Source organism: Loxodonta africana, chromosome 13 (assembly GCF_030014295.1).
Source record: "Loxodonta africana isolate mLoxAfr1 chromosome 13, mLoxAfr1.hap2, whole genome shotgun sequence".
Taxonomy (NCBI): Eukaryota; Metazoa; Chordata; class Mammalia; order Proboscidea; family Elephantidae; genus Loxodonta; species Loxodonta africana.
This window is the reverse complement of record NC_087354.1, coordinates 84,706,358-84,714,805: the sequence shown is the minus strand read 5'-3', so window position 1 is coordinate 84,714,805 and position 8,448 is coordinate 84,706,358. Positions and strand designations below refer to the sequence as shown.

At 38.2% G+C, this 8,448-nt stretch overlaps 1 pseudogene; it reads right to left on the bottom strand.

Moving 5' to 3' along the window:
* Positions 1-516: 516 nt before the first annotated feature.
* Positions 517-2,664, bottom strand: LOC100658428 (peptide chain release factor 1, mitochondrial-like; annotated as a pseudogene).
* Positions 2,665-8,448: the final 5,784 nt, after the last annotated feature.

Here is an 8,448-nt window from a genome sequence, read left to right as displayed (position 1 = left end):
TACTTCAAAAAAGATGCACTCTAGTAAAATTAACTGACTTTATTTGCATATTTTTGAGGTCTCTCACCTGAGTTCAGCTGCTAACCAAAAGGTCGGCAGTTCGAATCCACCAGCTGCTCCTTGGAAACCCTATGGGGCAATTCTACTCTGTCCCGTAGGGTTGCTGTGAGTCAAAGTTGACTTGATAACAACAGATAAACTAATAATAATGAAAAAATTGGATGTTCTCCTGATATATATTTTTAAATTTCAAAACAACTTTGGCCTGACTTAGATTGACTTGACCTTGAGCATGCTCTACACATTTCGGATAAAAAAATTTTATACTTTTTTTTTTTATTGTGCTTTACTTGAAGGTTCACAGAGCAAATTAGTTTCTCATTAAACAATTAATACACTTTTTTTTCTACTTTAAATATTGTTTTGAAATTTATAGTTAGAATTCATTCAGCTTTCAAAGAACTGTACCATCTGTTTCCTGGGGATGTTCGCCATTACTGAGGGGCTGAAATTCTTCACAATTTATACGTATGTATTATTGAAAAGTAGAACTAACTTTGACATGACAAATAATATTTTGTCTTTAAGTAAGGGTTTTACAAAAAACTTTATAACTCTTATATCACTAATTTTACAACATTTTCCTGAATTGAAAAGTGTGTTTAACTTAATTTATAAAAAACCAACTGCCAACTCATGGGCACCCCATGTGTTTCAGAGTAGAGCTGTTCTGCGTAATGTTTTCAGATGCTGATTTTCAGAAGTTGATTGCTGGGCCTTTCTTCTGAGGTGCCTCTGGGCTGACTCTAACTGCCAGCCTTTCGGTTAGCAACTGAGGACATTAACACTTTGCACCAATCAGGGACTCCAGATGAATTTATAGATGGCTAAGAAAAGGCATATAAAGAAATTAAGTGAACTATCCCAACACACATAACCAGTCCTCAATACTTTGCTTTTCAATGCTGCATGCTTGTTTTCTACTTGAAGCACTGGATTGTGCTTTACAGGAAACGTAAAGTAAACTCTTAGATCAAGAATGTGACTTGATTCATTAAAACATATTTGTAAGTACTGTGCACTTTTAGCTCTACTTTATGAAGATTCATGAAGATTTTCATCCCTCAGTCTTCTTCTTGACATAGGTCCATTTCAGTTATAAAATAATCAGCATTTACTTTGCTGATTTAAGGTTTTTATCCAAAAATTCAGCCATGGCTCCTTTGTCTGCTGATTGAAGTAGTCTCTGAATTAGCTGATCCAGGCCCTTCTTACCACATAGAAAATTTTAATATCATGAACTTCATATGCTATCTTGTGGTCAGTGACTCTATCCTGGGTGAAATTATATGTCTGTGTTCTATCTGACTGGGCTTTTGTTCCCACCTGCAGTTTCCTAGCACTTTGTTGTTGACACTTGTCTTTCTCAACAACCTGCTGGTAGAGTTTAGATCTAAACACACACAAGGCAATTTCTTTATTTTTTGTCCGTGATCATTCTTGTTGGCATTCTACTACCAGCCCTGTGGAGATATGGACAAGTCTAACAGCACTATTGGTTGTATTAACATGCTGTCTTCCTGCTCCTTTGGCTTGAAATATATCTACTCGCAAATCCTTGGTGTCCACTTGCACATCTATCTCACCTGGTTAATGAAGGTCGATAATTGACATTGTTCCTGTGTGAACACGCTGCATCCTTGATGACAGGCCAACCTCAGCAGTTCATTGACCTGGGTAAATCCCAGCTTCATACTTCAAATGGTTGTAGACATTCTCACCAGATACCACTGCATGATGTAGCTCACCATAATCAGCTGGCATATAATTCAGAAGTTCAAAATTCCAGTGTTTATAGCATGAATAACTCTGGTACATGTCAGATTCTTTGCAAATATCACCTCCAGTAGTTCTTCTAGATGTCTCCTCTAAAATCACATCATTTTTATCATATTTATCTTTTGGCACTAGACTCTGGAAAGTCTCATTGTATAACACGTTGGTTTTTTCATCAATAGTTTGCCTCTTCTAATGCAAGTTCTTGTAACTGATTTTCAGCTTGTTTATTTAGATTTTCAATTGCTTGTTCAGCCTCCAGAATTTCTTGATAAATGGCTGCTAGTGATACCAACTCAGCATGCCTTTGGTTCAAGGACCTTTGATCACCTTCATTCACACAGATACGCTGCAAACACTGATCAAGTTTTAAGTACTCCTTGTTGAGGTCCTCCATATATTTCTGTAGTGCTTTATGCTTCCATAGCATCCTGGTATCTCGATGACAATGTCTTCTGGACCGGTTCTTATTTAACAGAGAATGGAGAATGTGATTCCTGTTTTGTCCAAAAATCAACATCCTTGTGTCAAGATGTATCTGTCTAAACTGTTGAGAATGAAGGTGGATATGACGCTGGTGGTAACCATTAAGAAATGTTTGTCTAAAAAGCCAAACGCACAGCATCTCAGCATCTGAGAACAGCAAATCTTCTCCATCACCTACCACAGTTAACAGGATTACTCTGAGACTCTAGGAACATTTCTCGGCATCAGAACTTCAGAACTGACCATACACGTGTTGTTTTTGACATCGGTTACCAACCCCATGACATGTCAACGTTCTCCTCTTCTTGACCTTGGGTTCCCTATTACCAACTTTCCTGTCCCCTCCTGCCCTCTATTCCTTGTGTACCCAGGGCTGGTGTACCCAGTCTCATTTTGTTTTATGGGCCTGTCTAATCTTCAGATGAAGGGTGAACCTCAGGAGTGACTTCAGTACTGAGTTAAAAGCATGTCTGGGGGCCATACTCTTGGGGTTTCTCCAGTCTCTGTCAGGCCAGTAAGTCTGGTCTTTTTTTGTGAGTTAGAATTTTGTTCTACATTTTTCTCCAGCTCTATCTGGGACCCTCTACTGTGATCCCTATCAGACCAGTCAGTAGTTGTAGCCGGGAACCATCTAGTTATGCTGGACTCAGTTTGGTGGAGGCTGTCATAGTTGTGGTCCATTAGTCCTTTGGTCTAATCTTTCCCTTGTGTCTTTGGTTTTCTTCTTTCTCCACTGCTCCAGATGGGGTGAGACCAGTGGAGTATCTTAGATGGCTGCTCACAGCTTTTTTTTTATTACTTTTTTTTTTTTTATTGTACTTTAGAAAAAATCCTCACAACTGGACCAATACGCCACATCATGATAAACAAAGAAAAGATTGAAATTGTCAAGATTTCATTTTACTTGGATCCATAATCAACACCCATGGAAGCAGCAGTCAAGAAATCAAAAGATGCATTGCATTGGGCAAATCTGCTGCAAAGAACCTCTTTAAAGTGCTGAAAAGCGAAGATGTCACCTTGAAGACTAAGGTGCGCCTGACCCAAACCATGGTATTTTCAGTCACATAATATGCATGGGAAAGCTGGACAATGAATAAGGAAGACTGAAGAAGAACTGATGCCTTTGAATTGTGGTGTTGGTGAAGAATATTGAATATACCATGGACTGCCAAAAGAACAAGCAAATCTGTCTTGGAAGAAGCACAACCAGAATGCTCCTTAGAAGCAAGGTTGGCGAGACTGCATCTTACATACTTGGACATATTGTTAGGAGGGATCAGTCTCTGGAGAAGGACATCATGCTTGGTAAAGTCCAAGGTCAGCGGAAAAGAGGAAACCCTCAACAAGATGACTGTAAGGATGGTGCAGGACTGGGCAGTGTTTCGTTCTGTGGTACATAGGGTCGCTATGAATTGGAACTGACTCAGCAGCACCTAACAACAACAACGTACTTTAGATGAAGGTTTACAGGACAAACTAGTTTGTCATTAAACAGTTAGTATACATATTGTTTTATAACATTGGTTAACAACCTCACGACGTGTCAACACTCTCCATTCTCAACCTTGGGTTCCCTATTACCAGTTTTCCTGTTCCCTCCTGCCTTCTAGTCCTTGCCCCTGGGCTGGTGTGCCCCTTTAGTCTCGTTCACTCACAAGCTTTCAAGACCCCTGATGCTACTCACCAAAGTAAGATGTAGAACATTTTCTTTACAAACTATGTTATGCCAATGGAGCTAGATGTCCCCCAAGAAAAATTTTATGCTTTTAAGAGAGAAAACTTTGATTTATATTTGGGTCAACTTAGTGCTTCTATTGCGTCTTCTATTCAAGCTGGTAAGAGCTAGGCTCATGTTGTCAGCAATTATTTATCAAATTAAATTAAATTAAATAGAACTACTGTATTTTGGAGTTGGAGGGTGAAAGAGTGAGTGGAAGGAGTAGACAGGAAGCCTACTCGCTTCTAGAAAATATTTTTAAATCATAAATATTTTAATACTAAAAGAGAGTTTCAGATGTATGTTTTAAAAATTGGATTTCTAAGACCCCTAAACATAGGTTGTTGTTAGTTGGCGTGGAGTCTATTCCAACTCAGCAACCTCAGGGTTTTTCAAGCCTGGCCTTTAGAAGCAGATCACCAGGACTGCCTTCCCGGGCTCCTTGGTTAGGATCATGATTTCTGCAGGATTACAATTTATCTATCCCATCGTCATGATTACTGATTTTATTCTTTAGATATCTCTTATAAGGAAAATATTTTATCGTTCTATTATTTAATATCAGTAATAAGACTTCTTGATAATAAAGCCAAAAGAAAACCAAACCTGCTGTCATTGATAAATGTTTTATCTCTTCATTTTTGGTAGACTTTTTTGTTTGTTTGTTTTAACCAAATTTATTTCTCAGGTATTTACTCTGGCAAGTGAATAACCAAAAGATTCCTTTTAAAATAGTTTCGAATTTTAACAAGTGAGTGAATCTAAAGAAAATATTAACCAAATAAGACCCCGAGTACTGGATAGGGCAAAATCACAAGGATGAGAGTGGGCGCCTAGTTTGGGGGACATTTTGCCACCAGCCCCAGCCTCTGGCCTTTGCCTTTGACTTTCCAGGGTGCCCCTAGGTCCATTGTTAAGGGCAGAGTTCCTCATTGTTCTTTCTGTTCAGGGCACCTCTTCCAGGCCAGCCCTGAGCAACCTCCTCACCCCGAGCAAGTGTGGCGGAGCACAGCTAGATCCCTCAGCAACCATGGGTTGTGCACCTGATCTATGCCAGGAGGTGAGGGGAGGGTGGTAGTCACGCAGGGGTTCTTGGCCAGCGTGAGTGCAGTGCTTAGGGAGGGGAGCAAAGATGTGGCCTTTCAAGAGGGAAAGTCAAGGCCACTCTCCTTGGCTGGACAGTTTGATGGTCAGCCACTCTGCAGGCATCGAAGCTGTCTGCGGACTGCTTCACACTGGTCTGTAACCCCCTCTCAGCCTCTGCCCACCATGTTCGTTGCCCAGTGCCCAGGACTGAAGCCAGACTGCTTCATTAGAGTTCTTTAATAAAGTTGTATAAATGCATTGTAATACATTGGATCCCTGGGTGGTGCAAATGGTTTGTGCTGGATTACTAACCACCAACCTAAAGGTCAGCTGTTTGAATCCACCCAATGGCTCTGTGGAAGAAAGACATGGCAATCTGCTTCCATAAAAGATTACAGCCAAGACAACCCTATAGAGCAGTTCTACTCTATAACACATGGGGTTGCCATTTGGTATGGTTTTAAGTAGTTATAACCAAAAAAACCCTATGCCTTCCAGTCGATTCTGACTCACAGTGACCCTATAGGATAGAGAACAGCCCCATAGGGTTTCCAAGGAGTGACTGGTGGATTCAAACTGCAGACCTTTTGGTTAGCAGCTGAGCTCATAACCACTGCACCACCAGGGCTCCTAAGTAGTTATAGTATTGGATATTATAAGCAGAGCTATGTTATTTTCGGATCATTATTTAAAGTGTACCACCTTCTTCATGTAGATAATTTATTATGGAGGTCATTCCAAATAAGAACAAAAAAGACACCAAGGGATCCATGTTTTCAATAGACTTAAAGTTTCGAATAATTTATTTTCAAATGCAGTATTTACAATTATCTGCTTAATAAATGCATTATGTTTTTGATTTCAGTATTTTCATGTTTCAAAAATTTTGGGTGTATTTAAAGCTACTTGAAACATTTTATTCCTGTCTAAAGGTTTTAAGTTATGAATGCAAAAAATTCCAGTGGCTCAGTTAGAGGCCAGAAGACCAACTAGCTAAAAGTAGTATCTTACGAACTGGTGGTGCAAACAGGAGGTAAATCTATCTTTTGTTGACAACTATTTTTTTTTTATTTTCTCCTTAGAGTAAAACATGTACATGTGAACCTTTCATTCCTGAAGTAAAGTTCCTGAACCTCTGCATTCTAGCTTTGCTTTTCATTCAATAGCTTTATTAAGATATGTAATTGCGTTACAACACCATGCAGCTTACCCCTTTAAAGTGTACAGTTCAATGGCGTCCAGTATGAACAACTTTTAGTTGTTTATCCATCACCACAATCAATTTTAAAACATTTTTATTAGCCCAAGAAGATACCCTGAACACTCCTTAGTCACCCTCCCCCACCGCAATGCCCTTCTCCCCCTGCCCACTGACCTACTGTCTCTATAGATTTGCCCATTTTGGCTGTATTATATGAATGGAATCACAAAGTTCACCCATGTTGCAGCATGTATCAATACTTCATTCATTTTCATGGTCAAATAATGTTCCATTGTATAGACAGATAGACCACATTTCATTAAATGCATTTGGTTGTTTCTACTTTTGGGCTATTATGAATAATGCAGCTGTGAATATTCTTTTACAAGTTTTTGTGTGGACATGGTTTCATTTATCTTAGGTATATACCTAGTAATAGGTCATATGTTAGGAGTCCCTGTATGGTGCAAACAGTTAAGTGCCAGCTTTCAGTTAGCGGTTTGAATCCACCCAGAGGAGCTTCCAAGGAAAGGCCTGGCAATCTAATTCTGAATGATCACTGCCATTGAAATGCTAATGAGTACAGTTTTACTCCGAAGCAGCTGGGGTCACCATGAGTCTGAATCGATTCAACAGCAACTGGTTTGGTTTGGGATTTTTTTTAGGTCATATGTTAACTCCTTTAACCTTTTGAAGAACTGCCAGATAGTTTCCCAAAATGGCTGTACCATTTTACACTTCCACCAACAGTGTATAATGGTTCCAATTTTCAAGACCAGTTTGATATTATCTGTCTTTTTTATTATAGTGGGTATAAAGTGATATCTCACTCTGGTTATGATTGGCACTTCCATTATGACTAATGATGTTGAGCACCTTTTCATATACTTATTGGCCGTTTGTCTAACTTCTTTGGAGAAATGTTCAGATCTTTGCCCATTTTAAAATTTGGCTACTTGTGTTTTTATTATTAGATACTAAGTTCTTTCTATATTCTAGACGCACTTTTTTTTTAATCATATATGTGATTTACAAAATTTTTTCCCATTCTATGCAATGTCTTCATTTTGTCGATGATGTCCTTTGAAGCCCAAATTTTTAAATTTGAAGTTGTTCGATTTGCCTATTTTTTCTTCTGTTGTTTGTGCTTTTGGTGTCGTATTTAAGAATCTGTTGCTAAACCCAAGGTCACAAAGATTTACTCTTGTGTTTTCTCCTAAAAATTTTATAATTTAGTTTGTACATTTAGGTCTTTGACTCATTTTGATTTAATTTTTGTATATGGTGTGAGGTAGGGGTTGAATTTCATTATTTTACATGTGGATATCCATTTATTGAAAAAGCTGTTTCTCCCCCCTTTAGTTATCTTGGTACCCTTGTTGAAAATCAATTGACTGTAAGTGTGAAGTTTTATTTCAGAACTCTCAGTTATATTCCATTGATCTATGTATCTATCCTCATTCTAGCTGTTTTGATTCATTCCTTTGCAATACTTGTACTTTCTTATTGCAATCCCATTTGATGATGGTACTCACTTAAAGGAGAAAGACAACTGGGCAGGAAGTGACAGAGAAATGCTGCTTTGAATTTCTATCAAAGACTCTTTTTTTTTAATAGTAATAAATATGTTGTATTGGCTCTCCAGTGTATGGAGGCTTGAGGAGATGCGATGGCTTCTTAAAACAATTTCTGTATTTTGCAGACAATCATACATTTTCTCTGATGTTATTAAATTGAATATTCAGTATGTATATTTAAAAAGCCTTTATTTAAAAGTGCTGATATGCATGGCACACAAAGCTCTGCCTAATACTAGGAGCTGCAGATGGAATTTGTATATTCTGTTGTAATAAAACACAATTTTACTTTGCAAATTGGAAAGGTTCTGTACTGTCTACTTCCAGGATATTACTGGGTGCATACACATAGTGGGTGTTCCGTAAATGCATGCTAAAAGAATGAATGAATCTTTCAGAAGTAGATTTCTCTTAATTTCCTAAGCAAAATATGTGCAAGTATATACACATTATCAGTATAATTTAATTCCCTTGATATGGCCATCAGTTAATTTTATTCTTTCCCAAATAACAACCTTATGTACTTATAAACTAATTTGTCT